The sequence below is a fragment of the Scyliorhinus torazame genome, chromosome 15, assembly GCF_047496885.1.
Source record: "Scyliorhinus torazame isolate Kashiwa2021f chromosome 15, sScyTor2.1, whole genome shotgun sequence".
Taxonomy (NCBI): Eukaryota; Metazoa; Chordata; class Chondrichthyes; order Carcharhiniformes; family Scyliorhinidae; genus Scyliorhinus; species Scyliorhinus torazame.
The window spans coordinates 187,521,710-187,542,459 of record NC_092721.1 but is presented as its reverse complement, the minus strand read 5'-3'; the positions used below and the strand labels follow the sequence as shown (position 1 = coordinate 187,542,459).

The 20,750-nt window shown below is 48.5% G+C and overlaps 1 long non-coding RNA gene across 1 annotated transcript; it reads left to right on the top strand.

The window, feature by feature from the left end:
• Nucleotides 1–6,299: 6,299 nt before the first annotated feature.
• Nucleotides 6,300–18,055, top strand: LOC140391465 (uncharacterized). Its single transcript, XR_011935085.1, has 3 exons — nucleotides 6,300–6,395; nucleotides 11,145–11,223; nucleotides 17,187–18,055. It is a non-coding gene; the product is annotated as an uncharacterized lncRNA (long non-coding RNA).
• The last annotated feature ends 2,695 nt before the right edge of the window (nucleotides 18,056–20,750 follow it).

Sequence of the window (20,750 nt, the reverse complement as noted above, 5' to 3'; positions counted from 1 at the left end):
TCTCGCGAGATCACGTTAGATGTCGCAAGGCGTTGCGAGCCTGGACGTTGCCGGGAGCGGTGCCGCGGCGAGCTGCTTTTCAAAGAACAAACAAAGAACAAAGAAATGTACAGCACAGGAACAGGCCCTTCGGCCCTCCAAGCCCGTGCCGACCATACTGCCCGACTAAACTACAATCTTCTACACTTCCTGGGTCCGTATCCTTCTATTCCCATCCTATTCATATATTTGTCAAGATGCCCCTTAAATGTCCCTATCGTCCCTGCCTCCACTACCTCCTCCGGTAGTGAGTTCCAGGCACCCACTACCCTCTGCGTAAAAAACTTGCCTCGTACATCTACTCTAAACTTTGCCCCTCTCACCTTAAACCTATGCCCCCTAGTAATTGACCCCTCTACCCTGGGGAAAAGCCTCTGACTATCCACTCTGTCTATGCCCCTCATAATTTTGTATACCTCTATCAGGTCGCCCCTCAACCTCCTTCGTTCCAGTGAGAACAAACCGAGTTTATTCAATCGCTCCTCATAGCTTATGCCCTCCATACCAGGCAACATTCTGGTAAATCTCTTCTGCACCCTCTCTAAAGCCTCCACATCCTTCTGGTAGTGTGGCGACCAGAATTGAACACTATACTCCAAGTGTGGCCTAACTAAGGTTCTATACAGCTGCAACATGACTTGCCAATTCTTATACTCAATAAGAATTTTCGGGCACAGTGTGACCATTGGATCGCACCCCAAGGGTCCGATGAGGATTGAGTCATTGGGAAAAATTAGTATGAGTAAAGAAATTGTGTTCGAGAATGAATGGGGTTTGAAAGTTGACAAATTCTGTTGGCCTACAGCCGAGCCTATAAAATAAGTAGATTGGTAGACAGGAATTCTGTAGATTTTAAGAATTGTCCCTGTGGATTGGAATGTAGCAAATGCAAGCTGCTATTCAAGAAGAGAGAGAGAGAGAAGGGGCCTCAAAGTAATTCAACCTGATATTAGTGGTAGGGAAAATGCTGGAATCTATCAAAAGGGATGTGATACCAGAGCATTTAGAAAATCATAATATGAATGGGCAGAGTCAACGTGGATTTATGAAAGGAAAATCAAATTTGACAAATCTGTTGGTGTTTTTGAGGTTGTAACTGGCAGGATAGATAAAGGGGAACCAGTAGATATGGTATATTTAGATTTTCAAATAACATTCAATAAGGTGCCATACAAGAGACATAAAATTAGGGCTCATGTACTGGGGGTAATATAGATTGAAAATTAGTTACAAGATGGAAAACAGTGAGTAAGAATGAATGGGTCATTTTCAGGTTGGCAGGTTGTAACTATTGGGGTATCACAACGATCAGTGGTCGGACCTCAGTTATTTAAAATCTATTTCAATGTTTCAGACGAACCGAGACTGATCTGTCCAGGCTTGCTGGTGATACAAAACTGGGCGGGAAAAGGAGATTTAAGATACTGGATATAGGCAGGGTAAATGGATGAGCAGGAATGCAGAATGTGGGTTATGTCGTCGGGAAATGTGAGTTATACACCCCAGCAGGGAAAATGGAAAAACAGGGGCGAGATTCTCCGACCCCCCCCGCTGGGTCGGAGAATCGCCGGGGGCTGGCCTAAATCCCGCCCCCGCCGGTTGCCGAATTTTCCGGCACTGGCTATTCAGCGGGGGAGGGAATGGTCGCCGGGCCCACCTCCCCCCCCCCCCCCGCCCCCCCCCCCCGGCGATTTTCCGGCCCATGATGGGCCGAAGTCCCGCTGCTGTCATGCCAGTCCCGCCACTGTGAATTAAACCACCTACCTTACTGGCGGGACTGGTGGCGCGGGCGGGCTCCGGGGTCCTGGGGGGGGGGAGGGCGTGGGGCGATCTGGCCCCAGGGGGTGGCCTGGGCTGCGATCGGGGCCCACCGATCCGCGGGCTGGCCTGTGCCGTGGGGGTACTCTTTTCCCTCCGCCTCGGCCACAGCCTCTGCGTTGGCTGACGCGTAAGAGACACCCCCCTGCGCATGCGCGGGGATGACGTCAGCGGCCGCTAACGCTCTCACACATGCGCGGACTTCCGCCGCCCGGCGAAGTCCTTTTGGCCCTGGCTGGCGTGGTGCCAAAGGCCTTCCCGCCAGCCGGCGGAGCGCCAATCACTCCGGCGCGGGGCTAGCCCCTCACGGTGAGTGCTTGGATTTCGCACCTTTGGGGTGGCCTGATGCCGGAGTGGTTCACGCCACTCCATCCCGCCGGGACCCCCGCCCCACCGGGTAGGGGAGAATCCCAGCCCAGATTTCTTTTGAAAAAAGGGGAATTGTTGGTTTTCAGAGGGACCTGGGTGTCCTTGTAAATAGATCAGGGAATGATATTGTGCAGGTGAAGCAAGCAATCAGGAAAGCATTTGGGGCGGGATTCTCCATTTTAGCGGCAGAGTGTTGACGTCATCGGAAATGCCAGAGTGTTTTACGATGGCGTCATCTGGCCTCTAGAAGCAGCGATCCCCCAACCCACAGAGGGCCAGCACGGCGCTGGAGCACTTCACGAAGCTCCAGATGCCAATACGGGCACCTGTACGGCCGGTGCAGGTCCGCGCATGCGCGCCACAGCCGGCGCGGGTCCGCGCATGCGCACGGATTGCCATCTCCGCGTCAGCCCCCACACAACATGGCGGAGATCTAGAGGGGCCCGTCGCAGAGGAACATAGCCTGCGCGCCGATCGGTAGCCCCCGATTGCAGGCCAGGCCACCATGGAGGCCCCCAAGGAGTCGGATCCCCCCGCCCCCCCCCACCAGGATGGCCCCTGCAGCCAGAACGGTGAGGTCTTGCCGGGTAGGACCACACGGGAACGACGCCGGCGGTACTCGGCCAAACTCGGAGGGCACTTAGCCCGTCGAGCGCGGAGATCGTCGGGGGGGGGGGGCGGTTTGTGCGGCCCCCGACCGGCGCCGCGGTGACCGTACTGGCGCCATTGCCGCTGATTCTGAGGTCGCCGGAGAATCAGTGGCCCAGCGTGGAATCGGAGCGGGCGCGACCCGGTGCGGGATCGGAGAACCCCAGCCATGGTATGTTAGCCTTTCTCACAAAGAGATTGGAGAATAAGAGTAAAGGAGTCTGGCATCTCGGTGAGGTAACACTTACAGGACAGCCCTTTTTTCAAGGTGGGGAGTTTAATAGAGTAGGCCTACATTTCTTAGAGTATAGAAGAATAAGAGGTGATCTCATTGTAACATATACAATTATAAAGGAGTTTGGTGTTGATGATACTGGGAGGCTGTTCCGCTTGAACTCGGAGTCACCCACTCAGAATAAGGGGTCAGCCATTTAGGAGTGAGATACAGGAATAATCTATTCCCCCAAATGTGAATCATTGGCACTTTCTCCCCAGAGAGCTTTAGGCAGTCAGTTGTTAAGTGTATTCAAGACACAGATTGTTAGATTTTTGGATACTAAGGGATTGAAGGGATAGGGAGATAGTGCGAGATGGAGCAGCTGAAGTAAAAGTTATTAGGCACTGCGGTCTCACGGCGCCGACGTCCCAGGTTCGATCCCGGCTCTGGGTCACTGTCTGTGTGGAGTTTGCACATTCTCCCTGTGTTTGCGTGGGTTTCACCCTCACAACCCAAAAGATGTGCAAGTTAGGTGGATTGAACACGCTAAATTGCCCCTTAATTGGAAAAAAATTAATTGGGTACTCTAAATTTAAGAAAAATAGAGTTATTAGATGGCAGGGTCTACTCCTGCTTTGACTTCATCTGTTTTTAAGATGATTCCATGATGCCTTCCGATAGCCAAGTCAATTGATCCATTCCCTGTGCTCGGTAACCTCATTGGCTCTCCGTGCAACAATGCTTAGATTTTAAAATTCTCACTCTTGTGTTCAAACCTCTCCATGACCTCATATCCCTGACCTCACCACCCTCCCCTGCCTCAGCTCCCTCTCTCTGCAACCTGTCTAAACCAGCCAACCCTCTGAAATCTCTGTGCTGTGGATTCTTGCACACTCCCGATTTCCATCGCTCCACCAGTGCCGGCCCTCAGTTCAGCTGCTTGTGCCCGAAGCTCGGCAATTCCCTTGTTAAACACCTCAGCCTCTCCCTACTCTCTGAAGGCATCATGATCAGTGCAGGCTTGGTGGGCCGAAAGGCTGTACTGTTCTTTGTTCTAAGACACTCCTTAAAAGCCACCTCCAGGACCAACCTGTCCTAATATCTCCTTCCATAGGAACAGGGGTAGGCCATTCAGCCCCTCAAGGCTGTCCCACCATTCAATGACATCAGGGCTGATGTGTGGCCTAAGGCCCATATCTCTTAATATCGTTGCTTCACAAAAAACAATCTCTCTCAGATTTAAAATTAACAACTGTTTTCACTTCAGCTGCTGTTTGTGGGGGAGAGTTCCATTCTTCTACCATCCTTTGAGTGAAGGTGTTCTTTCTAATACCTCTCCTGAACGGTTTAGATTTAACTTTCAGACTATCAGGTGGCAAGGTATCAAATTTATCTGACTGCACTGTTGTGAAGTACCTTGTGACATCTGACTGCATTAAAAGGTGCTGTATCCAAATGTTCTCCCTGTGTCTGCGTGGATTTCCTCCGGGTGCTCCTGTTTCCTCCCACGTGTCTCGAAAGACGTGCTTGTTAGGTGAATTGGACATTCTGCATTCTCCCTCTGTGTATCCGAACAGGCGCCGGAATGTGGCGACGAGGGGCTTTTCACAGTAACTTCATTGCAGTGTTAATGTAAGCCTACTTGTGACAATAAAGATTATTATTGTTATTAAAATCCCCCTGCGTCGCCACACTCCGGCGCCTGTTCGGGTACACTGAGGGAGAATTCCGAATGTCCAATTCACCTAACAAGCACAGGTTTCGGGACTTGTAGGAGGAAACCGGAGCACCCGGACGAAACCCCCACAGACACAGGGAGAACATGCAAACTCCGCACAGACAGTGACCAAAGCCGGGAATCAAACGCGGGAGCCTGGCGCTGTGAAGCAACAGTGCTAACCACTGTGCTACCGTGCCTGGTATTGTGCTGCCATGCCTAGTATGATATTCTTTATTCAATTATATTCTTTGTATATTTCTATAGGGATCAAGGGATATGGGGGTGAAGGCGATCAAGGCTCAAAGGGCCGAATGGCCTCCTCCTGCTTCTATTTTCTATCTATGTTTCCATTAAGGTGCTTGACACCAGCGTGTATCACTGGACAGCAATAAATGGAGGGAACCCTGATTGATCCCCCTCCCCTTCTTCTCTCACTCGACCAGGAGGTGATTTGTGATGCTCAAGTGCCCAGACTGGCTCAGACCAGCAGAGGCTGAGGAAGGTTCCTGCGACGCTCTAGGGAGGGAAATAATTGTGTGACGGTGCAGAACAGGACGCGAGTCAGTCGGCGGCCTGATTGATATCCTCACAATGGATATTAAAAACCTAGCGGAGGAGCAGTGCAGGCAGCCGGGGCGTTGCTGTCGCCCGTTTTGCATCATGCCTCCCCAAAAAAAGTCACGATGAGACCTTTGGTCTCCGTGTCTAAGAAGTATAGAAACACCGGAACCCATTAAGCAGAGTTCCACATTTCAAACTGGCCGCAGAGCACGGGTTAAAGAGGCTTTTACAGAAACACTTGTACCTGGTTATACTGAATATTGACATTTAAAGCATGGACATGCCTTGTTGAGCATCAAACTGAAATATCCTGAACAGATGTAAAAGCACATGTGTGCTGCTCCTCACAAGCTGTGAGGGGCTTTGTTTCATCTGCTGATGATGTGAGCCTAAAGGAGATCTTTTTAATATTTCATCGCTATTCAAAAGGATAATTAATACATACCCCCAGGCTTTGATTATGCTGTGCCCAGTGTGTACAGAGGGACTGAAGATAATGAGCATTCGGCAGGCAGATTGAATACACTTGCAGCAAAAAAAAAATGCAGTTTGCATAAGAGAATTAAGATACAGAGCGGGGGCATTAATCCAAATTTCTCAAATTATTTTCACCATTGTTACAATAGGTCCAAAAAAAAATGTCTCTTGCTGGGCATTACTTTCTACTTTGCTCGTTACAACGGAATTGAATGAGAGAAAGAGAAATGTTTTTAAATATATATATATATAAATGATTCTGCCCAGGTCTGAACAGATGGGCTTTGTAACCCTGTAGAGGATTAGCCTACTTTGCAACAATGAATAAGGAAACCCTTCCTTGTAAATCCCTGGTCAATGAGTGCCAATCACGGTCTGGATCGTTCTCAGGTCGAGCAACAAGTAGGTGATCCTCATGAAACAATTACAATTCAGTCACTGCGAAATTGATTCTGGTGTTGACGAGAGCATTCTTTTCCCTGGCTCTTCGGGCCCTGCCATGGGAAACAATTACCGCAAGATGCCAGCTGACAGACTCGTTCTGTGGTAAGTCTGACGCCCTTGATCCTCAGGCACACTCTAGGCAAACAGTATCCCCGCACTCATTTCAAGTCTCTTACCAACTGTTGGTTTCTATAAGGGAAGCACGCCTTGCTCTCTTTGTTTCAAGGCGGCTGTGTGACAGAATGGAAAGCTTGGCCTGTTCCGATGATAATGATCTTTTTTTTTTCAGTTGCTGCTTTCTGAAGCAGGATTTATTTTATTTTTTCCGAAGGGTGGCATTGAGAACCCTGCAACGGAGGGTTTAAGCGCATGTAGAGCCTCACTAGGGCGGTTTGAAAAAAGAAACAAACAGGGTCATTTATGAATTTTTGAGTCAAGGGACTAAAAGACCCGGTTAAAGACCGTGAACCCAACAATTCGTTACATTAAAAGGTCTCCAAACACGACCAATGGTTTCAATAATAAACGGTCTTTCATATCGCAAGTTTTCATTATTCCCTGCTCCAATTTGGGATGTTACTGTGTTAATCTTGTGCTATTTTGACCTTCTATACAACAATAAATTATCCAGCACAGTGAATATATTGCTGCCATTTTTGTTTTAATGTTGTGCCATGACGGCAGCCTCAGAAGTACCTATCTGCTGTAACGTAGGGAACGCAGCAGCCAATTTGCGCACAGTAAGATCCCACAAGCAGCAACCAGATCAATGACCAGATAATCTCTTTCGGCCATGTGGGTTTAAAAATAATTATGGGTTAGGACACTTTAAAAAAAAATTTAGAGTACCCAATTCATTTTTTGTAATTAAGGGGTAATTTAGCGTGTTCAATCCACCTACCCTGCACATAGAACAAAGAAAAGTACAGCACAGGAACAGGCCCTTCGGCCCTCCAAGCCCGTGCCGACCATGCTGCCCGTCTAAACTAAAATCTTCTGCACTTCCGGGGTCCATATCCCTCTATTCCCATCCGATTCATGTATTTGTCAAGATGCCCCTTAAACATCTTTGGGTTGTGGGGGTGAAACCCACGCAAACACGGGGGAGAATGTGCAAACTCCACACGGACAGTGACCCAGAGCCGGGATCGAACCTGGGACCTCAGCGCCGTGAGGCTGCAGGGCTAACCCACTGCGCTGCCCATGGGTTAAGACACTTGGGAGAATTGTGCCACTCGTCTTTGAGAATCTTGGCCCCTCAAGAACGTGCGACATAGTCAGTTGTTGCTGAGATCAGTAATTACTCTCCAGAATAATCTGCGGTACCTGCTCTGTGGATGGACACCACTGCGTCTTCCTTCTCTTCCCTTGTTGTTCACCAGTCAAAGGGTCAGTGGTGGTATTTTATTCACAGAATAGTGACACAGCAGAGCAATAAACCCATCTCCTGGTGATGGTGCTAATGGTTGGATGTTCTGCCATGATCAGCATGAATGGCAGAACAGGCTCGAAGGGCTGAATGGCCTCTGCCTGCTCCTATTTTCTATGTTCTCGCAGTATCTGCAGTATCAAGGGAGTGCTGGACTCTCAGAGGGATGTTAAAACCAAGGCCCCTGTTTGCTCTGTCTGCAGATCATAGAATTATAGAATCCCTGCAATGCAGAAGGAGGCCATTCGGCCCATCGAGTCTGCACCGATCCTCCGAAAGAGCACCGTACCTAGGACCACACCCTCACCCTATCCCCGTAACCCCGCCTAATCTTTTGGACGCTAAGGGGCAACTGTGCCACCGTGCCGCCCCAGATGGACAGAGAAAATCCCATGGCACTATCTTGAAGGAGAGTAAGGAGGGGCGGGGGTCCTCCGTCTTATCTTGGCCAATATATTTCAGCATCCCAACCACCCTCCTCCAGCCCCAATCGACCCCAGCCCCCTGATTGACATGACTTTTAAAATGCAGAATATATGGTCATTATCACATTGCTGTTGTGGGAGTTTGCTGTGCACAGATTGGATAGTGCATTTCCCTGCACGGCAACACTTTGAGAGTATTTGCTTGGCTCCAAAGCACTTTGTGACCCCGGGGCCATGAAAGTCACCTTCGGGCAGCACGGTAGCACAAGTAGATAGCACGATGGCTTCACAGCGCCAGGGTCCCAGGTTCGATTCCCCGCAGGGTCACTGCCTGCGCGGAGTTGGCACGTTCTGCCCGTGTTTGCTTGGGTTTCCTCCGGGTGCTCCGGTTTCCTCCCACAATCCAAAGACGTGCCATGATAAATTGGTGGATTGGCTATGATAAATTGCCCATAGTGACCAAAAAGGTTAGGAGGGGTTATTGGGTTACTGGGATAGGGTGGAAGTGAGGGCTTAAGTGGGTCGGTGCAGACTCGATGGGCCGAATGGCCTCCTTCTGCACTGTATGTTCTATGAAAGTTTAATCTTTTTTTCTTTTGTCGTCAGCTTTTTAATTATGTTAAGATCTATCCACTGTGCAGTTCTCAGTCACATCTGGACCTCTCTGACCAGTCAGGGGAGAATTTTGTCGACAAGCACTTTGGTAACTTTAATTCAGATATGCCCCTTTAAGAGCTGGCACGTGACCCGCTTTCGCACCAATCACCTTACTCAGGCCAGCGGCTGTCTTTCAAAGTGAGATAAGTGTTACTCCCTTAAGATCCATACGGTCATCTCTTTGCAGTTGGATATGTAGTTGGAGTTGTGGAGTTTAAGGCCCAAGCAGATGAAAGTATGTTCGCTAAAGGTGGAGTCATTAAACATGGGGATGCTCGAGAGGCCGGAATTGGAGAAGCACAGATATCTCGGAGGGTCGATGGATGATGCAAACGGGCAGGGAGGGGCAAGGCCAGGAAGGAATTCAAAAGCAACAAAGAGAACATTTAAAGCGGGGCATCACCAGAACACGAGTGTACGGCCCAGGAGGAAGAAAACAATAATAAAACTTGGAAAATGAATGGTAGACGCAACATGGTGGCACAGTGGTTAGCACTGCTGCCTCGCAGCGCCAGGGACCTGTGTTCTATTCTGGCCTTGGGTCACTGCCTGTGCGGAGTCTGCACATCCTCCCCGTGTGTGCGTGGGTTTCCTCCGGATGCTCCGGTTTCCTCCCACAGTCCAAAGCTGTGCAGGTTAGGTGGATTGGCCGTGATAAATTGCCCTTAGTGTCCAAAATTGCCCTTAGTGTTGGGTGGGGTTGTTGGGTTATGGGGATAGGGTGGAGGTGTTGACCTTGGTTAGGCTGCTCTTTCCAAGAGCCGGTGCAGACTCGATGGGCCGAATTGCCTCCTTCTGCACTGTAAATTCTATGATAAATGATCATAATGAATGGTGGAGCAGGCTTCAATGGCCTCCGCCTGCTCCTATTCTCTATATTTCTATATTTTGAATGGATTTTCCTCTGGGAGGTTTGCGTTGCACTGATAGCCATGCACAATGGTACAGTGGTCAGCACTGCTGCCTCACAGTGCCAGGGACCCGGGTTCAATTCCAGACCTGGGTGACTGAGTGGATTTTGCACTTTCTCCCCGTGTCTGCGTGGATTTCCTCCAACAGTCCAAAGATATGCAGGGTAGGTGTATGGGCCATGCTAACTTTTCCCTTATTGTTCAATGATGTGCAGGTTAGGTAGTGGGGCTATTGGGATGGGGCAGGGGAGCTGGGTTTGTGTAGGCTGCTCTTTCAGAGGGCTGGTGCAGACTCGAAGGGCTGAATGGTCTCCTTCTGCACTGCAGCGATTCTATGGAATTTATTTCATTTTATTTGTCGTATCCTATGATGTGATCCACTTACCTATGCTTTATGAAGTGAGTACATTCGAAAAGTTATGGTTATGATTTACATTCAATCCCGGTGCTGTTCATGACACACACGTGGCTGTTGGAAGGATACAAATACAATCTCGAGCTCCTTTATGCCACCAGCTGCTACAATGTGGTTGCCTGTGAATAATACTCACACAGATAACCCCTGGCAGTCTTCTCACAGGGATTTACAAACGTTATGCAGATACCCTTCGGTCGCCTTAAAGACCATGAAAACGTAAATGCCCTGCAATCATTTCACTTAGTGAGCAATCGTCACTGCTGCAGGAAAATGTACTTTCCTCGCCCCGTTCAGTACAAAGGTTTACAGTACTTTATATCTCGGCTGGAAATTGAAATCAGGGCCAGACAGATTGTGTACTCTCGTTCAGCGCTGCCTTTTTACTCCTGCTTTCCCGTCAATCAGAAAGTGAGGGTAAAGGGCAGGAGGTCAGATGTAGGAGGGCGCAAGTTGCTCTGTTGGAATTGGTCTCTGCTTGAAAGTCTTAAATAGTCTCTAACTGAATGTCAGAAGGGAGCAGGTTTCTCCTCTGAGCTGGTGTCTTAAGGTCCTACCTTGAGTAAGAAAACAGAAAGAATCGCGGTGGGGGAGGAGACGGGGAGAGGAGGGTGGGTAACTGCTCTAAGTCAGCAGGGGTGGGGTCAGAAGTTACTTAAATAAGTGTGAAGTTACTGGGGACCTTAGCCATAGCGTAGGTCAGTTATGGGACAACTGCAGCTGTGACCTGGAATTACTACTGCCTGGTGCATTACCGCCTCGTGTTACAATAGTTTTCACTACTTTAGTGCTGCCACATCCAACCACCGAGCCCACGAGTCTGCTGGTTTTGACTCAACCAGATTAATGGTTAAACAAAAACTGTGACAGTCATGAAATGATACAAAGGTCAGCAGTGGATATGGATGCATGATAGTGACGGTAAATTACAAAAATTAACAGCTGCGGCATGGTTTTACATATCAAAGGAAATTCCAATATTTTAATTCTGTTCACCTTATTTTCCCATTTCAGTTCTCATTCTCCCTTCTCAATCCTCTCCTGATTACGTTGACTGTCTGGAATTTATTGGGATGACCCGAGGTCATGAAAGGTGCGACATGAATGCAAGTTTTTTTATTTTGCTTTGTCTCCTGCCCATTGTACGGTCCTCAGTTCATCAAAGACGAATTAACAGTTCGCTCATTGCCATGTATGAGCCCTTGGGCGAAATTCTCCGTAATCGGCGCGATGTCCGCCGACCGGCACAAAAACGGCGCAAATCAGTCCGGCATCGCGCCGCCCCAAAGGTGTGGAATCCTCCGCATCTTGAGCGGCTGAGCCCTAGCCTTGAGGGGCTAGGCCCGCGCCGGACTGATTTCCGCCCCGCCAGCTGGCGGGAAAGGCCTTTGGTGCCCCGCCAGCTGGCACGGAAAAGACATTTCCAGGCGGCGCATTCGCGGGAGCGTCAGCGGCCGCTCACGGCATCCCCGTGCATGCGCAGTGGAGGGGGTCTCTTCCGCCTCCGCCATGGTGGAGACCATGGCGAAGGCGGAAGGAAAAGAGTGCCCCCACGGCACAGGCCCGCCCGCGATCGGTGGGCCCCGATCGCGAGCCAGGCCACCGTGGGGGCACCCCCCGGGGCCAGATCGCCCCGCGCCCCCCCCAGGACCCCGGAGCCCGCCCACACCGCCTTGTCCCGCCGTTAAGAGAGGTGGTTAATCCGCGCCGGCGGGACAGGCATTCCAGCAGCGGGACTTCGGCCCATCCGGTCCGGAGAATCGCCGGGGGGGGAACCGCCAACCGGCGTGGCACGATTCCTGCCCCCGCCGAATCTCCGCTGCCGGAGAATTCGGCAACCGGCGTGGGCGGGATTCACGCCAGCCCCCGGCGATTCTCCGACCCGGCGGGGGGTCGGAGAATCCCGCCCCTTACTCTGTACAGCATACGGCTGCTTAATTCTTTCATGCCATGATGTTGCTTTTGCCGGCAAGGCCAGGATTCGTTGCGCATCCCAAATTGCTCTTGAACCAGTTCAGAGGGCAGTTAAGAGTCAACCACGTTGCAGTGGGTCGGGTATCACATGTAGGCCAGACCAGGAAAGGGTGGCAGAATTCCTTCCCTAAAGGACATGAGTGAACCAGATGGGATTTTATGACATAGTTGTCATGGTCTCCATTATAATCTTTTGCAATTGAATTCCACCAGCTTTACGTGACGGGATTTGAACCCATGTCCCCAGAGCATTAGCCTGGGCCTCTGGATTACTAGTCCAGCGATATAGCCACTACACCACCATCTCCCCAATACTGCCATTCTTACTGGACTTGAAAATTATTCAGTACAAGTGGACTGTTACTGTTCTAACCTGAGGTGTGTACTTTTGGGAGGAAATGTTCACACTGCTGTAGCAGTGGTGCAGCAGTTTTACATCCCAGAGACCAGGGGCGGGATTCTCTGATCCTGAGGCTAAGCTTTCCGACGGCGTCAACACGCCCCCAGGAGCAGTGATCCTGAGCCCTACAGGGGGCTAGCATGGCATTGGAGGAACTCATGCAGCTGCCGATACTGGCGTCAAACGGGCACCACGGGTGTGCGCATGCGCGCTGCGACTGCCGCGAACTCGCGCATGCGCGCTAGCTTCCTTCTCTGCGCCGGCCCCGACACAACATGGCGTAGAGCTACAGGGGCCCTGTGCGGAGTAAAAGAGGCCCCGCCAGCAGAAACCGGCCCGCCGATTGGTAGGCCCTGATCGGGGGCCAGGCTACGGTGGAGGTCCCCCCCCCAGGGTCGGACACCTTCTCCCCCCCCCACCAGGCTGCCCCCCGCTGGATGTACGCTGAGGCCCCGCCGAGTAGGACCACATGTGAACGCCCGCCGGTGGGACTCGGCCTATCTCGACAGCCGCTCGGCCCATCCCGCGTGGTGAATCGCCGGGGGGGGGGGTGCATAGAGCAGCACCCGACCGGCGCCGTGCCAACCGCGTCGGCTCCAATCGCGCCGATTCGCCCGTCAGCGGAGAATCGGCGTACAGGCATCAGGGTGGTGTCACGTGAATCGTACCCAGCCCTTGGTCAGAGAATCTCGCCCCAGTTAGCATTTACATATTCTACAAGACGGTGGGTAATGTCTCTGGTAGGTGGAATGTAAATTCAATTAGTAAATCTGGAATGCAAAGCTATTTTCAGCAATGGTGACCATGCAAACTATCATCAAATGTCATAGAAACTCACCTGAGGACGGCACGCTGGAGCAGTGGTCAGCACTGCTGCCTGACAGCGCCGAGGACCCGGGTTCGATCCCGGCCCCGGGTCACTGTCCATGTGAATTTTGCACACTCTCCCCGTGTCTGCGTGGGTCTCACCCCCACAACACAAAAGATGTGCAGGGTAGGTGGATTGGGCACGCTAAATTGCATCAGCAGCGCACACCCGCTCGCGCATTTCCCAACAGCGTGGGGCGGCTTCAATGAGAAATCCCATTGACAATCGGCGGGAAGATAGAATTCCGCCGCCAGCGAATGCTGCGCCGCCGAGAAACACGGGGCTGGAAAACCGGAGAATCACGCCCTTGGTGTTTTTTCCAAGGTCTTTTCTGCTGCCACCATCTATTATCATTGCCGTGGATCTTAGTTGAGATTGTGCTTGGTCTGGATCGATAAAGGCTACTGGAGGCACGTCTGTTGGTAAACTTTACCTTTTCTTGAACATTCTACTAACCATGGACAGAACGAAGCTCAGCATGAGGCTTCACATAGAACTATCTCTCAGCATACTCTGTTGGCATGTGATCTTACATCACTGATAATGTAGATTGTCAATTTACATATTTAACTTTCACCCTTTATATTAAAAGCAGTAGATCACTCGACCCATCAACCCTGCCCGACCATTCAATAAGATAATGTTTGATCTGATTGCTGGCCCAAATTCTTATTCTTGCCTATCTCCAAAAAATCCCGAACTTCCCTGCTGATATATTCAATGGGCTCTGCCTCCATATCTCTGTGGAAAAGAATTCCAAAAACTGACAACACTCTGAGGGAAGAAATTCTTCCGTATCTCGGTATTAAATCGGAAAGTCCCTATTTTTAAACCCAATGAGAGGAAACAGCCTCTCAGCATCTACCCTGTCAAGCCCTCTCAGAATCTTAAATGTTGTAATAAAAATCACCTCTCGTTCTTCAAAACTCCAATGGACACAAGCCTAGCCTGCTCAATCTTTCCTCATAAGACAACTCCTTCAATCCAGGAATCAGTCAAGTGGATTTTCTCTTAACTGCTTCCAATGGAAGTATACCCCTCCTTAAGGAAGCCACAACTATATTCTGTACTCCAGGTGCAGTCTTACCAATGCCCTCTGAAGATATAGCAAGACTTTGAAGCTTTGACAAAGGGTCATCTGGATTTGAAACGTTAGCTCTTTTGTCTCCTTGCAGATGCTGCCAGACCTGCTGAGATTTTCCAGCATTTTCTCTTTTGGTGTCGCGAGGCTTCCCTATTTATTATCAGCAGGTCATTCAGCATTGACAAAGAGTCATCCAGGCTCAAAATGTTAGCCCCGTTCTTTCTCCACAGGCGCTGTCAGACCTGCTGAGATTGTCCAGCATTTTCTGTTTATTTTTCAGACTCCAGCATCCGCAATAATTTGCTTTTATCCCGACTTATCCAAACCCCTTTGCAATAAAGGCAATCATTCCATTCGTCAAGCAAATTACTTGCTGTACCTGCATGCTAACCTTTTGTGATTGGTGCAGATCCCTGTATACTGAGGCATTCTGCAGTCTCTCCATTTAAATATTATTCTCCCCGCCAAAATAGACACCTGGCATTTCTCCAAACTATAATCCACCAGCCAATCTTTTATCCACTCACTTAACCCATCTATATCCATTTGCAGACACTTTATACCCTCCTCGAAATTGCTTTCTGACTCATCGTTATATCATCAGCAATGCGTGGCGGAATGAGTGATGGAAGAGCTAAGAACAGACCATATCCTAATCTATCTTGCAAAACATTTAACATAATACAGATTATTATAAGACAATAAGACCATAAGACGTAGGAGCAGAGGTAGACCATTCAGCCCACTGAATCTGCTCCGCCATTCATTGAGATCGTGACTGATCTGATACAGTCCTCAACTCCACTCTCCTGCCTTATCCCCATCACCCTTGATTCCCTTACTGATTAAACATCTGTCTCTCTCAGCGTTAAACATACTTAGTGACCCAGCCTCCATTGCCCTCTGCGTAAAGAATTCCACAGATTCACTACCCTCTGAGAGAATAAATTCCTCCTCATCTCTGTCTGAAATGGGCGGCCCCATAATATGACATTATGCCCTCTGGTCCCAGACCTCCCACAAGAGGAAATAAAAGAAGAGGACTACTCAAATAATTTTTGTGCTCACAATTCCAATGAAGCATTTAAATCAACAATAATTCAACCAAAGTACGTGAATTATCAAAAGACTTGAGTTAAATTACTTTGAATTCAGAGTTGGCTGCATTGTCAATCTCCCCCATTTCGCCTTCATTTGACTTATTACCAGAAATGGACAGTAGATTCCACTGTGTGAATTCTTAAATACCCGAGACTTTCAGAACAATTTGTTTCTTCATGTGCCTTTCCAACTCTAGAGAAGGTATTACTGGTGCTAGAAGGAGATGGTGGTTTGTGGTAATGTTAGCGGACAAACAGGCCGGAATTCTCTGGCTGTTCGCTGGCGGCGGGATCAGCTGGTCTGGCCAGCAGCGCACCCCGCCCGTGGGTTTCCCGTTGGCGTGGGGTGGCTTCAATGGGAATTCCTATTGAGCAGAGGATCCCTCCATCAGGAAACAGCCAGCCTGGAGGACAGGAAGTCCCGCCCATAATCTTGAGGCCCAGGATAATGCCCAGGGGACATGAATTCAAATCTCACAATGCCAACTGGTGGAATTTTACCTTTTTCAAATAAAACCTGGAGTACAATACTAGTCTCAGTATTGGTGACCATGAAACTATCATCAATTGTTGAAAACCCATCTGGTTCACTAATGCCCTTCAGCGAAGGGAAATCTGCCAACTTTACCTGGTCTGGCCTACATGTAACTCCAGACCAACATACTCTCAGCTGTCCTCTGAAATGGCTGAGCAAAACACTAAGATCAGGAGCAATTAGGGATGGACAGCATCCCATCCCATTTGGTACATGTTACTATATTAACCTGATTTTTCTTAAATTAGCACAAAGACACTTCACAAGTGCCTAATTGGTTATCAAATGCTTTGGAAGATCCTGAAGTCCTTGACTATTAGTTATTGTGAAACAGTCTAATTTTCCCTGGTGGTTTGAGAGAACGCACGGCAAGAACAGCCAATGTTCACAAAGCAAACTCCCACCAACAATGACAAGACAATGGCCTGGATTTTACCCATAGATAAAATCTCCTCCGAGTACCAGCAACACATTCCCTCGAACGGAATGCCACATGAAGAAACAAATTGTGCCGAAAGTCTCAGGCATTTAAAAATTCACAGTGGAATCTATTTCGAGGATTAAGTCAAATGAAGGAGAGAAGGGAGAAATTGGAAATGTAGCTAACTCTGAATTCAAAATGGGGGAATGAGCGTATAATAGCATGGATGGGATTCCCTCCAGAATCTCACCTGCCCCGGATTTGACACGTTTTTACAATGGGGTGAACAGTGTCTCAGGTGGGAAGCTCGCCCATGCGCCAATTAAGGTCCTTATGTAGCCATTTAAGGTGCCTCTTCCCACCCAGCTTCAATTTTTAAGCTCCATTGAAAGGTCCTTCCAGACTGGGGATGCCCTCCTCTCATGGAGACCCCCGTGGTGGACTGGGAACCCATGTCCCGAGAGCATCAGCCTTGCCCTGTGGATTGCTAAGCCAGTGACATTGCCACATTGCAACTGTTGGCCCCAGATATCTGCACTTCATAAACTGACACAAACTGGTGCTGTTAAAAACACACCGACCAACTGTTAGTCCAGGACAACATCAACAAAAATGCCTCGGTTGTTACCTTTATTAAAACAGTTTGACAAGTATTTCTTTGATTGTTTTCACAGATGGAAAACCCTGAAGTAACTTCCATCAAAATGCAACCTCGGATCATTTTGCATAATGTCAACACTGACGTGTTCTTCTTTCCTCGATGATAAATCTCATTTGCCAGCAACGCCCACAGCCCATCAAAGAAGTACCAAAGGCCTCCACCAAACTGTCGCAAGTATAAAGAGTCGCCAAAAAAAAAAAAATCCAAGTCAGCATGAAAATAAAAACAGAAAATGCAGCTCCTACTCCGCAGGTCTGGCAGCATTTGTGGAGAGAAAAAGAGAGTTAGTGGGCGGGATTCTCCGGTCCGCCTGCCGCGTGTTCCTTGGCCTCGCAGCATTCACCGGCGGTGGAATTCTATCTTCCCACCGATTATCAATGGGATAATTCAATCGCAAAGACCGGGGAATTCTGGCCAACCTTTCTGCAGTGATCCTACCCGAGCAACATTTGTGTTGTCCCAATGCGACCTGGTCCTGTTTCCACTTTTGTTTTTTGTCCATCCTGCTTTTGTGTGAAATGCTGCCCTCACTCCTGTTCCCTAATAATATGCACCTTATATTGTTTTATCGAGCCCATAAAGAACCCTTATTACCATCCAGAAGTGAAAGCTGTTAAGATTCTCCTCAATATCACTCACTGTTAAAATAGTCAAGGAAATCACTTGTCACGAGGAGAAAAAATGTCATCATTTTAAAATGATTCTGATCATCCACGGGTTAATTAATGGAAGCGGTTAGTTGAAGAAGAAAAGTGGGGAAAGCTGCTAACAATAGGAGTCATTGCAATGTTGGTGAAGCAGATAATTTGCTGTACATTTAAACAAACTCATGTCCTTGGCTGCTTGCTGCACCAGGAGTATTGCACGCTCATCTGTCAAGTTCTTTATTAATTTAATAAACACATCAAGGCAAAGTTCACCGAATGCTTTAATCACCATAATTAATGCATGCAATTGGGTTTGAAAAAATAAAATTTGTTGATGTCAACTAATTATCATGCAAATCAAACCACAGCAAGGCTGAGGAGAATCACTAATCATGGCTCTGCTTCCGAGCGAATCCCAGATGTGGGAAAGGGGGGTGGGGGGGGAGATGTCTTGGCACAATTAAAAATTGGGAGAGCCAGAAACTGCTGTCACCTATTTATTGTCAAATTAATTCAGCCCTTCCTGAACCGCCATCTGCAGCAGGGGAGCACAGTGTCACCAGCTTTACGAGCTATCACTGGCAGTGAAAAGCGCTGCTCATTCTGATGGCTCTGATAATGGGAAAAGCTAAGCAATTCGAACAGATACATCATAGATTTTCTCATAATTACCTGACCTGTTACTCTGTGTCAGTCCGCCGCCAAACACACTGTTTTCATGTCAGAAGCTGTGTGGGCAATCTCTGCTTTGATCATCATGTATGCTGGAGATGTCATCATTACTGTATTTTAATTGACTGTGGGGTAGCTTTAAATAGCACCTTCTATTCAGCCTGCTCAGGCATGATGTGCATGACAACCCAGTGTTTGTTAACATTAGGGCTCCATGATAGGCATGTCAACGTTCTCTCATTCAATCCACCTATCTGTTTGCAGGCGATCACATCCAAGTAACGGGGTAAAACAAAACAGGAGTTCTGCAGAGGATTTCAGCTACTCTCCTCCCCACCCCCAGTGACCCCCTCCCACCCCCTATCTGTGGGAAAGATGTTGCATTATTCCATTAAAATCCAAATCTTTGCTGGCAAACCTGCGTGACAAAATGCAACGCTATTGATGGTAGGCCGATGTCCCTTCAAGTGATGCCATGCTGTCAATACCCAAACCTACAGCAACTGACTGATAATTGTGTGCGATTAGATGGCAGATGCTGTTGCTGGGCGATGGTAAGTGATATTAACCTGTGTAAAAGGCTGCTGCCACTCAATGTCCAACTGAAGTGTCCATCAAACTCAAATCTGCACCGTGTGGTGTGATAGTTATTCATTCAGACTGGATATCTGTTGATTGAAGTACGTATTGCAACAAAAAGAAATAGTTTAAGTGAGTAATGAAGTAATAATCAGGATATTATTTAACCAGGTCGAGAAAGGGCTTGCATCAATACGTAAAACCTTTCTTGACCTCTGCAGCCAATCACATACTTTTTGAAGTGCAGTTACTGTTGTAATGTAGGAAATGCAGTGACCAATTTACACACAGCAAGCTTCCACAGATGGGAGTGTGACAATGAGCAGATAATCAGTTTGAGGGGCGAAATTGGCCCCGATAACTTCGCCTTTGCAGTCAGACTTGCAAAAAGGAAAAGTCTTGACCCGCTGAGGACCCAGATTTGAATCACTTGACTTCCCATTTTGCCAGGTTTTGACACTTCTGCTCCCAGCTACTAATAGCAAGTTGGTTGGTAAGGTGCATTGCAAGAGAAAGCAAAAAGAGCTGCTGATTCCAGCCCTGCCCTCCCTGCTGATTGGGTTGAATACAGCTGCATTTCCCAGGCCAGTGAGAGGGGGCAGATTCAACGATGGTCCTGAGGCAACTCGCTAATTGCCAGTCGCTGATCTCAGAAGCAGGACTATCTGTGCAGGTTTGTTGCAACTTTAGTGTCAGGGTCAGTTCTAATGGCCCTGCATTCAAACACTCATGGACACTCACTGCCTGATCCATCCAAAAATCCACTTGGGTCAGGGCGCACAGCATCGATTCATAACACTATTTCCATAGCTACGTCTGAGTGGGGCACTAGGGGCCGAATGTTTGTTAATGAGGTGGGAAGTCAAGGGAGAAAATTTCCTGAGTCAGCAGATTGGTTTCTATACAAATAGCCCCGCGGGCCATCCTTTCACTCCAGGGGGGCAAGGGCAGGATAGAGTCGGGTCCCCTGACCCTGGAGGCAGTTTGAAGATGTGTGAGTACTGACACAGCTGGTCAGGAGGCTTCTCACTTCTTGGGACATCAGTCCGGTTGTATTAAAGGATGTTAGGCCCTCCACCCCTCAAACTCGCATACCCCCTCATGCTCCCATCTGCTTCCCATGCTCCCTCATATGGGAATCTACCATGCCCATTTACCCAGTATGCACTATGCATGGAACAATTGAGCCAGACAATGGAAATAGCAAGTCTTCAAATGCTTCTGAAAAAACACCCATTCAGAAATCAGCTTTGAAAAAAAAAGCTACCCTTTCAACATTTTAAAAGTGTCAGTCAGAAACTGCCAGTCAAGGTTTACCTCGTGCCACACCTCTTAATCTTGTCCAAATAAACATACAGACATTAACAAAACAGATCAAATAAAGAATAACTTATTCAAACTTTATAAAGATATCAATAAATCAAAGGTAGAAACAGATGTCTGGTCTCAGTTTCTATTGGCATAGTTGCGAGATGGTCTCATTGTTAATGCTTGGCTGAGCTCCAATGCTAAATAATGGAATCAGTTTAGCGGGGCTCCGTTTACACAGGCTGAAGTAGAGTTTTAACTTTGATTGATTGATATCTTTATGAGGTTAAAACAAGCTATTCCTTCTTTGATCTGTTCTTTCAATATCTGTATACTTATTTGAACATGTTTACAAAGTTTTAAAAGGAGCA